The sequence below is a fragment of the Pinus tabuliformis genome, chromosome J (genome assembly GCF_031772625.1).
Source record: "Pinus tabuliformis cultivar Carrire ecotype Pingquan chromosome J, CPIR1, whole genome shotgun sequence".
In the NCBI taxonomy this organism is placed as follows: domain Eukaryota; kingdom Viridiplantae; phylum Streptophyta; class Pinopsida; order Pinales; family Pinaceae; genus Pinus; species Pinus tabuliformis.
The window spans coordinates 1,395,206,947-1,395,227,821 of NC_142295.1; the positions used below are offsets into that span (position 1 = coordinate 1,395,206,947).

Consider the following 20,875-nt stretch of genomic DNA (forward strand, 5'->3'; position numbering starts at 1 on the left):
TTCCCCAGAGTATTTAGCATCCTTTCACCTTATTCAGAATCATAACTTGTAATTATATAATATATTTTAAAAGGAAAAAAATAATTTCTCTCATATGTAAAAAATTACATTTCCTTTAAATATTCAAAATATTATTTCGAAAAAAAAAAAACACTTACAAGCTTTAAATATAAATTTTATTTTTTAAATACACTTCACCATTAAAATTATAAAAATTTATACAACAATTTACTAAAAAAAAATGTATCCCTATATTTATATTAACCGAATTATAATTAAAACTCTTAAATAACATTTTTGAAAAAAAACAACTTACACCCTTTAACTATAAATTTTATTTTTGAATACAATTCACAATTAAAAATATAAAAAATTATATTACAATTTACCAAAAATTTCTTCATCCCTATCTTTATATTAACCCAATTATAGTTAGAACTCTGCAACGAATTTAATTTATGGATAGAAAATGTAGATTTTCGTTAAAAAAAAAATTATGTATCCCTATCTTTATATCAACCCTATTAACCCAGTTATAATTCATTAGAACTTTTCAATGACATTTATTTTATGCATAGAAAATGAAATTTCGTTAACCATGGTCCATGGACTAAGGTGATAAAAAAAAACATTCTGTTTAAAATGGTTTAATTTTGAAAAAATAGAAAATGAAATTTCGTTAACAATGCTCAATGAAGAAAGGCCATCAAGAAAAACCTTTTATTTAAAAATGTTTAAATTTGAAAAAGTATACAGAATAAGAATGGAAAAATGGAGTGGGCAGATTTTTATATGGCCTACTTTTGAAAAAGTACATAGGATAAGAAGGGAAACTTTGAATAAGCAGATTTCAAGGTGGCCCCAGTTTATTGTTGCGGATGGTCAGTATACATAGCTGGCAAGCAAACACAAAACAACGTTCTCAACCACTACACAAAAGTGAGAATTTATGGACACATTAATCCACACTATCTCCACCGATTATTACTTAACGTTCTCAACTACCAGACAAAAGTGAGAATTTATGGCCACATTAATCCACAATATCTCCACCGATTATTACTTTCAACTTGCAGAATCATTTAGCACTGACTCGCTTGAATTTTCTCAAGAAAGGAATCACCAAAGAGCCCACCTCCTCTTCTCGTTTCTGTTCAGAACCCTAAGTTCTGCTACAAATACTCCATACCAATCTCAAATAAATCATCAGGCAAGGGCTTCGTCAATCATGGATGCCCAGCAGCAGGTCACGGGTTCGAGAGTTCTGGTAGTCGATTCTGACAAATCATGGGATATCATTCTGGGTCGAGCCAAAGTCCAAGCCTGCCCGGTTAGTCATCATATCTGTTTAATCCAACTTATGATTTCGTAATCTCATTGTTGCGAGATTTCGGTATATCTCTCCTCTGTTCTGGATACCTTTCTGAAGACCTTGGTCTGTTCTTTCTGTTACATTTTGTGTGTTCTTTTTTTATTTTTTATATAGGGAGATTTTGGGGCATTGCAGGTTGTAGTGCATTTTACTGCAGATTGGTGCGCTCCTTCAAAATTACATGGCAGGGTTCTTCGGGAATCTGGCGTTGAAGTATCGGGACATCCTGTTTCTATTAGTTGATGTGGATGAAGTTAAAGGAGTTAAAGATAAAATGGATGTGAAGGCGATGCCCACCTTCTTATTAATGAAAGGCAATGTGCCGATCGACAAAATAGTGGGAGCCAACGCGGATGTGCTGCAAAAAAGGGTGGCCGCTTTTGCACAGATGGTCCGCCAATCCACAGCACACCAAGCCTGAGCCTGCTAAATTTATCGTTCACAAAAGTTAGAGAAAGAGTTGCCCAATAATATAGATTTATCCACAATTTAATGTCTGCATGATTTATCCTATAATCCTATAATTTAATGCCTCCATGGCCTTGAAATTTTATTTTTCTCTGTATCCTATCCTGAGCATTAGAAAATATTTGTATGGCTTTGTTTAGCCTGAGATTTGACTTTCGTTATATCTTGATAAATATCTTCACCAGTTTATTCGCACTTCGCGCAGATCATTCCAGAAATAAATACATTCTCAAAAAATATTGTGAATATCATTCGACGCTGAAATTGTATTTTATTTCTCGGTTTGGACTTTGTTATAAGTGCAGATCTGATCTTAAAGATGAGCTCAAACAGGTTAACAAATTAACTGTACTTGACCTCTTGCGATAAGATGTCACGAATCTTTATTTCACAGCAAAATATCAAATTAACATTACTTTTGGGAAAAACATAAGACGATTTTGCATGCAAATGTGAACGGATGATTACGCTGGATTGCTTTTATTTGAATAAACTAAGAGTTGCTAGTAGTTTTTTAGATTCAAATTGTTTAGGTAATATTTTAAAACAAAATACTTGAATCTATTTTATTCATATGGGAAACAATTAAATGATCGCGAAATCACGAAGTATACAAGAGAATAATTCAATCAACACATTACACAATGGTTTCTTCGGAAAGTCACAACTAACTATACAAGAGAGAGAATTTAATCAACACATGCCCCTGCTATATGTATATTGTATTAGTTAGAAAATATGAGAAGATTACAATGCTTTGCTCAAACTTAAGCAACCCCTACAATATTTTTATCTGTCTCATTGCTTCCCAGACGAGCCCAGGGCAATACTTAGCCAATTTATCGCTTGCCCAAGTCCATATTTTCTTACCTTGTTTCTTTGGGAATTAGCGCACTATTTGTTAGGGAAATTTCTCAATGGAATTGTGTAATCCATTATAGGTGTTCCTCTGCGCCACATGTAAAATTCAGATGGCTATACAACGGATAGTACATTGTCCCCAAACTCTAATCTCAACTGGATACCTCGACATGCATGAGTTATTTATGAGTGAATCATCAGTTAACTGGTTGATCATTGTAGACAACACCATACTACTAGACCTCCCACTAGTTCCTCCAACAATTGGAACTAGTTTAACCAACTTCAACTAACTTAAGTTGAATGAATTAATTACAAATAAAAATAAACGCAACCAAGGCTCATACAATGTAGGGGAAACTCTACATGACTCAAGTTAGACCCTAAACTCGAAGTAATTGAGCCAACTAACTCAAATTAACATTGCTAACTAATACAAGTTGTCATGAGATGTGGAATTACAATTTTATTCATAATTTAATTCAAGAAAAAAATTAAATATGTTGCATTTTCAACACTCTCTCTCAACAAGAAATGAATTATCTATTACCCTGATCCTGCCTCTATGAAATTGAATTTTCATCTTGACAATATGTTTGCCAAAATATTTGCATCATGTTCTTTTGTAGGTATGTACTCCAACAACATGATTCTTCTCTACACACAAACTCATAAATGGTGATGCTGCATGTTGATTTGGTTGGACCAATCATGAAAAACCAGATTCTGAAAGAGTTTGATACAACTTTGTTACAGTAAATCATTGTAGTATCCATCTGCTCACCTAATAAGCCAACAAGGATCTTCCCCATCCATATAGCTCCATAAGCTACTTGACTAGCAGCCATGTTACTTTTCTTCGAAATAATTACATAATCCATTATGAATAACTTCACTCTCGGCTATTTTTTAAAAATTCCATAATACCTTTTCCCTATTAAATACCTAGGCAAATCATTTTTCCACATACTTTTAACGTCGATCTTCAGATCAATATGAATGAGATGAATCTGGAAAATCTATTACAACATACTCTGCTTCTACCAAATTGAGTGCAACTGATATTTTCTTCCTGCTATACCAAGAAACTACCACTGACCCAATACTGAAGACCCCCCTTGATGTTCTCTTCATGTGAGAGGGAATCTCTGCCCAATCTGCATTTGTGAAGCCTTAAAGCTTCACTCCCTTTCTTCGTTTGTACCAAAGAACAAACTGAGTGGTGCCTATGAGATATCTCAACACATGTTTAGTTGTCTTCGAATAGAGTTTGGTTGATTTAACCATTCCTTAACTAAGCTGGTTAACTGCAAAACATATGTCTGGTCATATGTTCATCAAATACATAAGTGAACTCGCAAGCTACTTGTAAATAATAGCCTGCACTATTTCACCTGAAGTAGCATCTTCCTTCCTCCAATTTCTTGCTAAAGGAGTTTCCATGGGTTTACCACTCTCCATGTGGAACTTCTTTAGTACCGCTTGGCATACTCGCCCCAAGAGACAAACAATTCCTCATCTTCTTTCCATACTTCCATACCAAGGAAATAATGCATGAGCCCCAAGTCCTTCATGTTGGATTCTCTTGCAATATCCTCTTTGCAAGATTTTACCATCTTTTCATCACCTGTTAGAATTAAATCATCGAAATATAATACTATAATCAAGAATTTACCTTCACCGCAATATAGTAAATTTTAGCATCTGCTTCACTTTTGGTGAAGCCAAACCTGGTGAAATAGTTTTCATTCCTGGTGTGCCAAGCACGGGGTCCTTTTTTCAATCCATACAACACTCACTTGAGTCTGCATACATACGAATCGTTATTGAAGGCTTCAAATTCTTCGGGTTACTCAATGTACACCTCTTCCTCAATCACACGGTTGAGGAATGTTGTCTTCACATCTATGTAATGTATCTTCCATACCATCTCCATTGAAAGTGCTACAATAGATTTGATGAAGAGTACCTTGCTATCAAGGCAAATGTCTCCTTGTTATCAATTTCGTCCACTTGAGAGAACCCTCTGGCCACAAATCTAGCCTTTTGTTTCTCCACACTCCCATATGCTACTTGATTTACCTTGTAAATCAATCTAAAACTCACCATCAACTTGTCTTCTAGTCTTAGGACCACTTCCCAAATAATGGTTTTGATAATTGAGTCATACTCATCAACCATGGAATCAACCCACACTACTTTCTACACTGCTTCCTCAAATGAGGATGGCTCAATATCTACACTCTCTCCCATCATAGCCATGTAGACAATGTATCGAATTGGTGACCTCCCACATTCTCTCTAGCAGCATGCATCAATCTGTCAGCCTCCCTAGAGCACTTCCTTCCATCTCTAGAAGTCTCTCCATGACTGTGTGCTTCCACTCTCTACTCCTCTCCATATTGCTACTCCACATCATCCTGAGGTTCATTCTTTCGAGCTAAAAGCTTCTCTTCTCCATGCAACTGAATCTCCCTCTCAAAGAAACATCTCATGGTCGTCTCTTCATCAAACTTTAGATCTCTACAAACCACTGTCATCCTGTGAAATGGAAGGTACACTCGATATTTGTGAGGTGTATTAGTGTACCCCACACATATGCCGAACTCCACTGTTGGTTATAGCTTTTTCCTTGCATTCTTGGTAACATGACAATAAACTGACTAACCAAAGATCCAGAAGTGTGCCACATCTGGTTTCTTCCTTGAAACATCTTCTTTTGTTGTACTCATCTCGAGAATCTAATGAGGACTCCTTTTGCACATATCCAACTATGTTGCATGCTTCAGCCCACAAGTGCAACGGTAGGCCCTGATAATGTAGCATTGCCCATGCAACTCCCACAATAGTTTTGTTCTTCCTTTCAACCACCCATTCTGTTGTGGTTTATCAGGTGTTATTAACTGCCATTAAGTTCCTTATGATGAACAAAAGTTCTGAAATTCATTCGACACATATTCTCCACTTTTATCGATCCTTAGAGCTTTAAATTTCCTCCCAATGTCTTTCTCAACAATGTCTTTATATTCACAAAATTTAACAAACACTTGATCTTTCTTTTTCATGAAGAAAATCCAATATTTACGCGATAAATCATCTACAAATATTACATAATACCTTTGCTTGGCCGTGGAGGCTGTCATGAATGGTCCACACACATTTGAGTGAACTCTTTCAAGGATTGCTTACGCTTGACTGTCGTTATCATGAAAGGTAGTTTTGGTGTACTTCCCCAATGTACACCCTTTGCATGTATCTCTCTGCTGTAGTGCACCCTTGGGAATATTTCTAGAAATCTATTTCATGATCTTCAAAGAGATCTGATGCAAGTCACCCAATATTCTATGCCGCAACTCCCTAATGTCTCAATTATATACCTTCTCTACTATTGTGCTCAAAGCAGCATAGTCTTCTATATCCAATTTGTAGAGGTTCTTCACTCGAACCCTTATCCACTTCACTTGTCCTGAGGATATATGATGAAGGAAAGCAATTCCTTTGCTGAATATCACATCGTAGCCATGGTCGTCCAACATAGAAACTCAAACCAAACTCTTCTTTAGACCCAAAATATAAATGACATCATTTAATGTGAGAGGAGAAATAGACTCCCTATGAAAAGTAACATCTCAATGTCCGTCGTGATATACCTTCCATCATCTCCCATTTCGATGTGCATTTGATGGTCCTTCTCATCCAAGTCACTAAAGAATTATTTTTTTCATGTCATATGGAATAAGGCTCCATTATCCAAATACCACACACTACCCATCACCAATGTAACCATTGAAGCGATGTGGGCGAAATCCAACTCGAATTGTGAATCAAGAGATTCACTTGCCACTCCTCCTAAGGGCTTATTGATGACCTTCTTATGTGGACACTTCATGGCATGGTGTCCCAGCTCATGACAATGAAAAGATTTAATATTTGACAAGTCCTTCTTCTTGCCACCCTAACTGGAATCTGATTTGTAATGGTATGACTTCCCTTTCTGTTTCTTTGAATTTATAGATAAGTAATAGTTCTCCTCATCATCATGCTTTGATGAGGATCTATCTCTAGTGTTTTGCAAAATTTCTTCTCGCACCAAGTGGGACAAAAAACGCTCCCACTCTGGTAGCTTCTCCCTCCAATTTATTGAGTCCTAGTAGTTGTGCCACCTCTTGGGAAGGCCTAGAAGTGCTAGTTTTACTAGATCATGTTCAACAATTGTAACACTGAAACTTCCAAGCTCATTCCGACATTGGATGAACTTGGTCACGTACTTTGGTATTGTGTCGACCTTCTCCATCATGATTTTTCTGATCTTTTCCATCAATCCTATCTTCCTTTGGTCATTGTTGTTTTGAAACAAGTATTTCAAGGACTTCCACATTGCATATGGAGTCTCCTTACCATGGAGGTTTGAGACAATAAGATCTCGAACTCATTATAGGATAATCCTTTTCACCTTTGAAACACATTTTCTCCACTCTGCTAGATCCTTAGCATCAACTGCTGCAGGCTTAGGAATATCTTTGTCTACGAATTATTTAAGCACGTTGTCTTTGAACACTACCTCCATCTTGTCCTTCCAAGAAATATAGTTTGAACTACCCTCAAGGGCATATTCCACTCTCAATCCGTAGAATTACATCCCGCTGGCTCTGAAGTATGATACTGCAAATTTTATTTCACCCACAACCACAAATTCATATTCTTCTTTGCTATAGTGATTTATGTTTTGATACCATGTATAAATACCCTGTAGGCTCAAACTACTTATGTAATATTCTAAAATAAAAGACTCGAATCTACTCTACTCACCACGGGAAACAATTAAATGATCACGAAATCATGAAGAATACAAGAGAAAGAATTCAATCAACACATTACACAATGAATTCCTGGGGAAAGTCATGGCTAAAAAGCCTTTCTATCTGTATATTTCATTAGTCAATAAATATGTGATGATTAAAATTCTTTTCTCAAGCCTGAGAAACATATACACATATATATATCTGTCTCACTACTTCTGAGACAACTGTAGGAAAATACTTTAACCAATTTCTCACTTTCCCAAGTCCATATTTCCGTGCACTATTTCCTTGGGAATTAACCCCCCATTAATTAGTGAAATTCCTCAAAGGAATTGCATAATCCATCATAGGCCTTCCTCTCACTGCATGCACCACCTATATAATTTGGATGATTATACAACAGATAGTATACCGTCCTTGGACTCCAATATCAATTGGGTAACTCTTAGATCATCTAACATGCATGAGCTATTTATGGGGAGTCATCAATTAACTGGTGGATAACTACAGGCAACATCACACTACTAGACCTCCCACTAGTTCCTCCAACAATTGGAACTATTTTCACTGATATTAACTCAGTTAAACTAAATTTATTAATTACAATTCAAAATAAACTCAACAAGGGATCCTATAATGTAGGAGACACTCTACATGACTCGAGTTATACCCTAAACTCGAATTAACTGAGCCAGCTGAGTAAAATTAACTTAGCTAACTAATACAAGTTGTCATGAGATGTGGAATTAAAATTTTATTCCTAATTTAATTCAAGGGAAAAAATTAGGATTTTCCTATTGCATTTTCAACATTCATTCTGCGTTATTTAGATAATTCAAAAATATAGTACAATTTTCATAATTTAAAAATGTAGTGCATTTTTCATGGTAGGCTAAATAATGTATGTCACTACAAGCATGGGTCTTATTTTTTATTTCACTTTGTTGATTGTTGTATCTAGATTGCATGAGATTCATAGCTGTGATAATGAGAAAATATCACATGTCAAGAGAAATCCTTTTGTCTAATAAGGTAGTTGTAAGATAACAAAATTGGAAACCAAATTAACTATATTATTAATGATGATCTCAAAGAATGATGTGCATAGTGTACATATAAATACATAATGAAATCACTTCTTGTGCTCTTACAACTAATTAGCATAATACACACTAACCCAAATCATAACCCGAGGATTAGGTGTTTAACATTCCCCCCTTAATCTGAAGGGATGGATGAAAGTCTAAGAATGAGAGCTAAAAATGCAAAAAATGCATCACAACCAAGAGTTGAATGTCTCTCAGAAATGGTTTTCAAAGGATGAAAAGAAACCAAGGATGGTGGTTTTTAAGAGAAAACCACAAATGATATTGATGTCATGAACCTTCAAAGTAGTTCTCAGATAAAAAAATGTCAACTCTAGAACCATCGATGTAGTTCCTCAAAGAATTCTGAATCTAGCTAGAAGTTTAGGGCTTTTGCTTGTGGCAGTGTTCGTTCACAAATATTAACATGCCGAGAACATGCAGAAACTCTATATACAACTCTAAATATGAAATAAGTCTCTAGAATGCAGCAACTGTTGGGTTGTGTTATATTCTTTCCATGACTAGGCCACGTAGTTAACTGGGGGTTAGAGGGGGGAAGGTCATAGGGGTTTTGAGGGGTACCCACAACCCCACTTTATGGGGTTCAGGGCAGTGCCTCGGGAAATTTTGGTTTTGGACCCTATGTTAGGTTGGGTGGACCCACCTATGGTTTTGTGCATGATTTTTGCACATGTTTTTGGACGCGATGGTTTTTAGTCCATGGTATTGGATGCGATGGTTTTTGGTCCATGGTATTGGATGCTTCGACATGTATAAATATGTATTGTAACATTGGAAGGAACATAATGAAAAATCAAGCTGGTAGTCCTGGTTTTGGGATCCAGGGGAAAATCCCCGTGAATATGTGTTTTATGTGTTATGCTCTCACAATGTTTATTTTTTGTGTTTTAGAATTCATATGCAGGTAATTTTTGTATGGGGTTAAAACCTACAACAACAAATTGTAATATTTGTCATTGGCTCACTTGAAAAATCTTCAAACCTCTAGAATACCATCAATTTCATCCATTCCCCCCTTGTCTAATACAGGGTGAGAAGATCAATTACTCCTCATCACTCCAAGGTTGATCAATACTCTAAAACATATCCTATGGTATGACTTGTAAAACTTCTTGGTTATTTTGAACTAATCCTACGAAGAAATCCATCCAAAATTTATTTTCATTCTTGCAACAATCTTCTTTCTAGAACATCTGTTTGAATGATGATTATGCTTTCCACAATGCTCATATGGGTGAAGACCAAAACATTGATGTTTCACATGTCCAACTTTATCACAATGTTGACATCGATTAATTTGTTCTGAAACAACATCATACATAAATCCAATGCTGTGAATTATATAGGTTTAGAAAAATCAGGAACATGAAACGAGACATCCAAAACATCCTTTTATATCCCAAACTAGTTCTATTTTTGTTGTGTACAATTTCTTCACATGGTCTTATAAAGGTTTTTGCAATTGTAGTTTTTAAAACTGTATGCAAACAACTCTTACATACCCTTACTTGAACATTACTTTTTGTTTCATCTAAATTTTCTTTTGAAATCAAATCATTCTCTGGGTGTTGTTTGGAACTAGGACTATATCGTTGTACTTGAGACTCAATCTAGAGAAATTCAGTTGTCTCCAATGCATCATGTAAGTGGGTTTTGATATCAACTGTTATGAAACCAGCTCACAAAAAGATAGAAAACAATTATCAACACCTTAGGAACCAGCCACTTCGAGGGGGCAACCTCCTTTAAATTACACAAATGAACAATTCTTGGATGATACAAATGACAAGACCTACTTTCTATATAGAGGTGTCCAAGGGGTCATAATATATCAGAGAACATAACAATAATAATGTAAGGGCACAATAATAATAATAGCGGGCTTCTGTGGGGCACATAATAACAATACGAGGACTACATGGGCACAACAATATAATAAGGGGGTTGCACTAATAACAATAAGGGGTTACACTAGTACTATATGGGACCTAGCATGCCCCTCTCCTTCAAAAAGTGTTTTCCTAAATGCTTGAGTAGATCTGGATGCTTCTATATAAATTCTCATCCTCTAATGTGAAATCTTCAACAGGTAAGTTCTTCCACTTGATGAGATACTCTGAAATTGATCGATTTTGTAGCTGTCGATTTCTTGTTTCTGTGACTACTTTAGGTTCCAATATGATTTTTCTTTCCTCGTCAAGTTTTAGCAATATTATTTGAACTGGGATCTTCTACAACTTTTGAAAGAGTGGCCACACTTCTTCATCATTCGTCCATTCACCCATTTCTTCATTTATCTAATCATGCTAGATAATAGAAATAACACAAAACAATGATTCCACATCCTCATCCTTTCTTGAGAGTGCATTTGCAACAAAATTTTGCTTCTCCTTTTTGCAGATGACTTCAAAGTCATGACCCAACATATTTGTGACCCATTTTTCTGTTCTTCTAAAGAGTTTGTTCTAAAAAGTATTTAAGACTATCATGATCTGTTTTTACCTTGAAGTGTCTTCCCATTAGTTAAGGTTGCCACTTGTTATGTACATATAGTATTGCCAACATTTCCTTCTCATAAATAGATTACTTGAGGGACATTAATATGTATGGATGTAGTCGTAAAAATACCCAATTTCCTACATCAAAACTTCTTTCATTGCGATGTTGATCTTCCTATTGTTTAATTCGATTATGCACCAAAGTGGCATTATGCTTTAAAAGTTAGAGAACTTGTTGTTGATGCTCGATGTGACCTTTCACTGCTTGAACCTTTTTCTTCTTGATATGTCCTTCTATCTTGAGAGTTTGAGGAATGCTAATTTTTGCCAATGCATTACAAGATATGGTCAGATTCATAACTTGATGCTTGATGTGATCTTTCACTTCTTGAACATTTTTCTTCTTGATATGTCCTTGTATCTTGAGAGTTTGAGTTGTGGTAATTCTTGCCATTGCAATACAAGATATGTTCAGATTCATTTGTTCTTTCTCTAGGGTTGGTTTCTGGTGTATATCATCTTCTTTTGACATTTCTTGATCCTTTTCATCATTAGGAGGCCTTTCTTTTAGCCACTTTGTCTCACCTTCCTTCAAACCTTCCATGTCTTTCTTCAAATATTCCATTGCTTTCTTCCAATATGCTTTCATACAATTGATATAAGCTTTCATGGCATAGATAAAAATATTTACCGTTTGATTCTCTAGAATATCATTTACCCTTACATTCAATTTTTGAAAGTCCTCATTATGCTTTTCCATTGAAATCTTTAGTTTGAGATTTATCAATTGGCTAAAGAAGGTGTTGTTCTTTGTATCCTCATAATGTGCTATCATTTCCTTCGTGAAAATTGACCACGTGACTAGTGGTTTATGAGGACAAAGCCATTTATACCATAAAAATTCATTTGGTTCTAAATAACTAGATGCAATATGTACCTTTTATAACAGTGGTACACCATGTAGATCAAAATATTTCTCCATTTGCAGTATTCAATTTATCGGATCCTTGCCACCAAACTTGTTCATCTTGATTTTTCCTGATTTTAGGAGCTCAACCTTGAAACGATTGTAACTATGCAACTTCGGATCTTTAAGTTCTGAAATTTCGGCATGTAATCACCCTCTGAATCCCCTTTCTAACTCCACAAGTTTGATCACAATTGTATTGCCGAAGAAAGATTTATTCCAGATCTCCCGCGATGACCAAATTATAGACTAGTTGAGTAGAGTGAACTTGTATGACATTCCACGTGTCACTATTTGAACCTTATATTCTCAAAATTATACCCAAACCAAATATAGTTTGTCCTCTTTCTTTAACTTCTAACGAAATTTCAGTCTGATGCTCAAAGTGAAAGTTATGATGATTTTCCCAAGGTCACCTATTTAGGATGTAATTCATGAGTATAAAAATACCCTAACTTCCTCAGATCATATGTCAGAAAATATAATGAGATAAGATCTGAAATTTGGATCCGAAGTTCAGACCAATTTCTTCTCAAATGGGTTTTTGTCTTAGCTTCTGAAACATCACGGAAAAAAAGTTTAGCGAAAATTCCACGATGATTTGTTTGGAGCAAAGAAACCCTAGAATCCAAAGCTCTAATATCAAATATTATGAAACCATCACACAAAAAGATAGAAAAGAAATATCAATGCCTTAGAAATCAGCCTTTTTGAGGGGAAAACCTCCTTTACATTACACAAATGAACAATCCTTGGATGACACAAATGACAAGACCTCCTTTCTATATATAGGAGCCCAACGGGTCATAATATATCATAGCTGACATAACAATAATAATGTAAGGACACAACAATAACAATAGTGGGCTTCTATGGGGTACCATAATAAAAAGATGGGACCTACATGGGCACAACAATATAATAAGGGGGTTGCACTAATAACAATAAGGGGTTACACTAGTACTATAGGGACCTAACATCAAAAACACTTAATTTGTTGACATTTACAGTTTCATCTGTAGTGGAACTAATGATATTATTTAATATATCTAATACATTTCTAGTTTGAGCTATTTTAGTCAATCTCAGGTGTCGGGTTCAACAAAAATGCACATGTTTTACAATGTAAAATCAACAAAAATTCATTAAAAACAAATAGTAACATACTCAAATAAAAGTGGAATTGCGGAAAACTAAATGTCCTCTTCTTGTTGCTCAATCCTTGTAGTGAGTATCACAACTTCCAAAATTAACTTTTCTTTTGTTCTGTAAAAATAAAATTATCAGGCACAAAGATTCATACTTGTGACCTTGTGATCTTTATTATACCAAATGAGCTCTTATATCCACAATTCCCTTTTCCTTTCTTGATTTTATACTGATATTTTTCTATAATTTAACCAAATCAAAATCAATGCTCAAAAAATCAAAAACTGATGTTAACTTCCTCTACAACACAACACTGTCTTCAAGAGGAAAATAGTAGTTTTGAAATTCCAAGCTTCATTTTTTGGCGGTGGTTATTCAAATTCACATGTGACCAAATATTCATGTTGAATTTATATTCTTAATGGATTCGTATTCTTCAACAAATAATTTTCATTTCATGTCACAACTACTCACAAATATGTATCTATCAACTTGTAACGAGTAGTATCCAATATCTTTAATCAGAAATTTATAGTGGTCAATAATTGAAAAATCATTGAGTAATATGTCAAGATTTCTACACAAAATATGGCTCTAGCACCAGTACCCTATCCACTTATTTTGAATGCATGAGGGAGACCTAGAACACTAGTCCCAACAAACAATACAATAATATTTCCAAAGGTTCGGTCCCTTAAGAGTAGCTTTGACCCAATCAAAGTCAAAATTAATTCAACGAATAAAATGATGTAAATGATTTTTCAATAGAGGGAATAGAAATTCAATGTTATACAGTAAACATTAATGCAGGGATCAATGCAGAAACCACAATCAACCAAGAAATGAGATGACCAAGGTGGCTCTTGAAATGCTCATAATTGAGAAGAGGCTCAGAATAGCTCAAAAATAAAAGTCATTAGATTGAAGTGAAACTAGATATAGATCATATTTCTCATCGTCCTAATTCCAATAGCATGAACGAAACTCAAATTTGAGGTCATATTCTCAGTATATTTGTGGTCAAAGTTCTGGTCAAACTAGACCTAGTGGAAGCCACTAATGTTGGAACATTTTGGATTTTTTCTGCGTGCAGATTTCGACCGCTAGAATGGGTGAATCTTTTTTCCTCGTTAATTTTCCCAATAAGAAAACAATATAAAATAAAAAATAATATAAAAAAATGGGGTCGTGGGCCGCCACCCCTGTCATCCCCCAACGACATGTAAGAATATATATGAAACATTATGTTATATTTGGCCAACAAAGAATTCAAACTATTGATCACCAATAATCTGGGTTCGATCAAACTTTAACTTGTGTCAGCGAGTGGTTGGCCCACCCCATGTGGGGGTCCCATAATATGCCATCAGACACCACTTAAAAATTGCACCTCGAATTTCGTTAACTATAACACACAAATCAAACAATGACCCAACATTTAACCAAACCCGCCTTCCAAAAAATTGAATATGGCGCCAACAAATAGTTGGCTTTGTTGTCAACACCATCAAACACCTATTTATTCCTTGAAAATTCATTTACCCAAGGCACAAAAGAGTGATTGTGGAACCTGGAGGAGCAACTGCGCCCGAGTTTGGAACATTTTTCAAGATGGGTATATTGTAGGGGAATATTCCCTAGAATATTTGTTAGGTCCATATAATACTAGTGATTACCCCATTACTATTGTAGTTGTATCCATTATTAATATTTTTGTGCCCCTATTGTCCCCATATTGTTATTACTGTGCCCCATAGAATCCCTCTATTGTTATTTTTGTGCCTTTATATTATTATTGTTAGGTCGGCTGGGTTATATTGTGACTCCTTAGACTCATATGTATAGAAAGGAGGTTTTGTCATTTGGATCATCCAAGAATTGTTCATTTGTGTAATGTGAAGGAGGTTGCCCCCTCGAAGACACTGAGTTCTGAGGCGTTGATCTATCTTTTCTATCTTTTTGTGAGCTGGTTTCATAACATTTGGTATCAGAGCTTTGGATTCTAGGGTTTCGCTACTCCAAATAGGTCATCGTGGCATTTTCGCTATAACTTTTTTTCTGCGATGTTTTAGAAGAAAAAAAAAAACCATTTGAGAAGAAATCACACTGAACCTGAGGTCCAAATTTCAGAGCTTTTTGCACTATATTTGTGGATATATGATTTGATGAATTTGGTCTTTTTGCAGCCTCCCGAATTACATTCCAAACAGGTGACCTAAGAAAAATCATCATAACTTTCTCTCTTAGCATTAGATTGAAATTTTGTAAGAAGGTACAAAAATAAGATGAATGTAGCTTCTTGTATATATTTTTCAGAGCCAAAGGTCGAAATAGGGACACATGGCACATCGTACAAGTTCGCTCTACTGAACTAGTATATAATCAGGTCACTGTGGGAGATTTGGCATAACTCTTCCTTCGAGAATCCAATTGGGTTCAGACTGGTGGCAATAAAAAGAGGACACAGAGGGCTACTGTAGGTCGCAATTTCAGGACTGGATGATCCGAAATTACAAAGATACATCAAAGGCAATATCGAGCTCCTACAAAGTGAAAAAAGGTGTGTAGATTTTTAATTTTTTTCTTAAGCTTTGTTTGAAAAATTATTTTGAAGGAATTCAAAGAGCATAGTAGAGCAATATTATTGGTAATTTATGCCCTGAGGAAAGAAAATGAAAACACCTAGTAAGCAACCTAAATGCTCTAGCATGACTCATGAAGAAGAGGAATAAATGCTACATGATATATCAAAATTACAAGACCAAGTGCAACAAATTTCACTCTCACAAAAGCTAACAGAAGCCAAGATAAATGGCGTGGAATCTAAGATAAAGGGCGTGGAAGCTAAGATTGACGATTTGAAGATAGATTTGAAGGCAAATTTCACAAATTTTCTACAAGAAATACTTACTAATGGTGAAAGGGTAGTAAAGGAAACTCATGATGCAAACAAAAGAAATGTTAATCATGATTTCATAGACTCCAATGTTGGATAGAAGACCCACCATATTCCAAAAATCGATATGAGGAAGTTTGATGGCAAGGATCCCGCAACATGGATATTACAGATGGAGCAATCTTTCGATCTCAATAATGTGTAAAACACAGAAAAGGTACGTATTGCAACTTTATGTTTGGAACCAAATCAGTTTGTATGGTATCAATGGATTTGCTCTTGTAAACAAATTATCACTTGGTCAATATTTACGAAAGAATTGACAGCACATTATGAGGATACAAAAAGAAACACTTTTTTTTAGCCAAAAGTCTCAAACAAAAGGGTTCAATAATGGAGCACATTGAGGAGTTCCAAAAATTGAACATAAGGGTAAAAAATATTCCAGAGGAGCATAGGATTGATGTGTTCATAGGGACTTTAAAGGATAATATCCAACATGATGTTCGCCTTTGGGAACTTGATTCATTAGAGAAGGCATTCAGGTTAGCAAGAAAAATGGAAAGCAAAATTATGGCAACCAGGAAGCATACCACTGACAACTATAAATATGGAAGTGTTGTTGCCCCTAGTCTTCCACAACCTGTAAGGTTGACACCAAAAAAATTGGAAGAAAAAGGAGAAAAAGGGCTTTGTTACAGTTGTGATAGCAAATACACTAAAGGTCATAAGTGTGCTGAGAAGAAATTATTCTACATATATTGTGAAGAGGAAGAAGAAAAGGAGCAAGAAAGGTCAAAAGAAGAGGATATACTACAGGAACAAAGCCTAGATAAGGAAGAAATGAATCCAACCATATCTTGTAATGCATTGGCTAGAATTACCACTCCTCAAACCATCGAGATAGAAGGACAAATCAAGAAGAAAAACTTAATAGTGTTGATTGATTCAGGAAGTACCCACAATTTTATTCATTGTAAGGTAGCAAAAGAATTGAATTGCTTCCTATATCCAGCACCAGAGTGTCAAGTGATGGTTTGAAATGGAGGAAAAATAAATTGCTTTGGAAAGTGCCAAAATATCAAGCTATCCATGGGAGAATATGTATTGACTAGCCCAATTCTTTCCATTCCAATGGGAGGTGTTGATGTTGTACTAGGAGTCCAATGGCTACAATCCCTGGGTACAATAGCTTTTAGTTTTCAAGAACATTTCATTAAATTTTTTGTGGAAGGAAAGGAAGTTGAATTAAGGGGTATTGTAGGGAAACTGGGAAAGATAATCAGCTCTAACGGTATGACAAAGCTTCTAAAAAAGGAACAAAGAGGTGTAATTGCACAATTATGTTCGCTAGATGTTTCCACATCAAAATCATCTATTTCTCCAGATCTCCAAAAGGTCTTGGACAATCATTCCAAGGTATTTGAGACTCCCAAAGGTCTCCCACCTATTTGTGATCGTTATCATGCTATTCTTTTGATTCCAGGAAGTGTTCCTCCAAACATCAGGCCATACAGATATCCCTATGCCCAAAAGAGTGAAATTGAACGTATGGTTACAGAAATGTTAGAGGCTGATATTATTCAACCTATTCAAAGTTCATTCTCTGCTCCAGTGGTATCGGTGCACAAGAAGGATGGATCATGGCAAATGTGTTCAGATTATAGGGAGATCAACAAGCTCACTATTAAAGATAAGTTTCCCATTCCTGTCATTGATGAATTGCATGCATCAATTTACTTCACCAAGTTGGATATTCGTTTAGGATATCATCAAATCAGAATGAAGACTGAAGACATTCTGAAAACAACATTTAGAACTCATGAGGGTCATTATGAATTTTTGGTCATGCATTTTGGCCTTACCAATGCACCTTATACATTTCAAGGTTTGATGAATTCCATTTTCAAACCCTTCCTTAGAAAATTTGTGTTAGTATTTTTTGATGATATACTAATCTACAAGTCTTGGAAGGATCATGTTGAACATGTTGACAGGGTGCTACAAGAGGAGAAACCATTATATGAAAAATGATCCAAAGGTTTCTTTGGAGTACAAGAGGTGGAATATCTGGGTCATATTGTATCTCATGAAGGAGTTAAGGTAGACCCTAGCAAAATTAAAGCCATTAAGGAATGGAAAATCCCCACATCCATAAAGCATCTGCGATGATTTCTCAGGTTGACAGGGTATTATCGCAATATTGTTAAGAATTATGGGAGAATAGTAGCACCTCTAACAAAATTAATGAAGAAAGATGCATTTTCATGGACTCCAGAAGCAACAACGGCCTTCGAACATCTTAAAGAGGTAATGTGCCAAGCACCAGTCTTAGCTACACCGGACTTCACAAAAGCCTTTATTGTGGAATGTGATGCTTCAAGAAATGGAATTGGCACTTTTTTAATGCAAGATGAAAGACCCATTGCTTTTGAATGTTTTCCTATCAAGGGAAAGTTTTTACACAAAGCTATTTATGAGAAGGAAATGTTAGCAATACTACATGCACTTAAGAAATGGCGACCCTACCTAATGGGAAGACACTTCAAGGTAAAAACGGATCATGATACCCTTAAATACATTTTAGAACAAAGATTATCCTCTGAAGAGCAACAAATGTGGGTCACAAAGATGTTGGGTTATGACTTTGAAATTATCTACAAAAAAGGGAAGCAAAATGTGGTGGCAGATGCACTCTCAAGCAAGGATGAGGATGTGGAAGCATTGTTGTGCGCCATTTCTATTATCCAACCAGATTGGATAAATGAAGCAAGGGAGGAATGGAAGAATGATGAAGAAGTGTGGGCACTTATTCGAAAGTTACAACAATATTCTAGTACATCAGATACATTTAGCTGGCAAAATGATTCATTATGGTATAAAGATCACTTATACCTCTGTAAGAATTCCCAAATCAAACAAAAGATTCTTATGGAATTGCACACTTCTCCCTTAGGAGGGCACTCAGGATTTTTAAAAACCTACCACAAGGTTAAGAAGGAATTCTTTTTGGGATGACCTTAAATCGGATATTCAAAAGTTTGTGGTGGAATGTTTGGTTTGCCAACAAAATAATATTTAAACAATTAAGACCCCGTGTCTGTTACAACCTTTATCCATTCCAAGCCAACGCTGGGAGGATGTTTCAATGGATTTTATCACAGGTTTACCCAAGTCTGAGGGAAAGAGTGTCATCATGGTGGTAGTTGACAAACTTACCAAGTATGCACACTTTTGTGCATTATCACATCCATTTAAAGCCAGTATAGTTTCTACTACATTTATGGAAACAATTCAAAAGCTACGTGGAAACCCAAAGAAAATTGTAAGTGATAGAGATCCCGTTTTCACTGGAAATTTTTGGAAAAAAATATTTTCTTGTCTCGGTACTTAGTTAGCTCATAGCTCATCTTATCATCCTCAATCTGATGGGAAAACTGAGATAGTAAACAAATGTTTGGAAGGATATCTTCATTGCTTTGTATCTAATAAATAGACACAATGGGTGAAATGGTTGCCTCTGGCTGAATGGTTGTATAACACTTCCTTCCATAAAACAACAAAAATGACCCCATTCATGGAACTGTATGGATATCAGCCACCACCCATCACATCATATTTAAGAGAAAATTCTAAGGTTCAAGTAGTGGAACATCACATCGAGCATCAACAACAAGTCCTCCAACTCTTAAAGAATAACCTCGTGTTGGCGCAAAATAGAATGAAATAACAGGTAGATCAACATTGCAGCGAAAGAAGTTTTGATGTAGGTGATTGGGTATTCCTATGGCCACAACCATATAAACAAATGTCCCTCAAGCAAGCTAAGAAGGATAATGAATTATCACCAAAGTATTATGGTTCGTACAAGGTGTTGCAAAAAATTGGTACTATGGCATACAAACTGGAGCTTCCTCCAGCTTCTCGAGTGCACCCAATTCTCTATGTTTCATGTTTAAAGAAGGTTATAGGCGACAAGCTCCCAGTTCAAACAATATTGCCAGAACCTGACGAGGAAGGAAAAATATATTGGAATCGGAAGCAATCACAGAAACAAGAAATCGACAGCTACAAAATCGATCAATATCAGAGTATCTCATCAAGTGGAAGAACTTATCCACTAAAGATTCCACATGGGAGGATGAAAAGTTTATACAGAAGCATCCATAACTACTCAAGCATTGAGGACACCACTTTTTTGAAGGAGAGGGGCATGTTAGGTCCCTCTAATACTGGTGATTACCCCATTACTATTGTAGTTGTATCCCTTATTAATATTGTTGTGCCCCTATTGTCCCCATATTGTTATTATTGTGCCCCATAGAACCCCTCTATTGTTATTTTTGTGCCTTTATGTTATTATTGTTAGGTCGGCTGGGTTATATTGTGACTCCTTAGACTCCTATATATAGAAAGGAGGTTTTGTCATTTGGATCATCCAAGAATTGTTCATTTTTGTAATGTAAATTAGGTTTCCCCCTCGAAGAGGCTGAATTCTATGGCGTTTATTTATCTTTTCTATCTTTTTGTGAGCTGGTTTCATAACAATATTACATAGAATATTCCATGCAGCAGTGAAGAATCTAAAATATTCCTTGTAGGGTAAATTTTCACAGTAATAGAATCATGCCAAGTTTATACTCAAACGAACCAACATTTCGTAGGGAAATTGATGTTGTGGTCCATTTTCTCATCCCAGCAGTATAATTTCAAGTATTTAGTAGTGACGAACCTTGGCGGAATCTTAAGGAAT

The 20,875-nt window shown here is 35.6% G+C and overlaps 1 pseudogene across 1 annotated transcript; it reads left to right on the forward strand.

Annotated features, from left to right (window-relative positions):
- Positions 1-1,048: 1,048 nt before the first annotated feature.
- Positions 1,049-2,088, forward strand: LOC149232572 (thioredoxin-like protein CXXS1 pseudogene; annotated as a pseudogene). The gene is made up of 2 exons (XR_016247547.1): positions 1,049-1,330; positions 1,508-2,088. The product of XR_016247547.1 is annotated as a thioredoxin-like protein CXXS1 pseudogene (transcript).
- Positions 2,089-20,875: the final 18,787 nt, after the last annotated feature.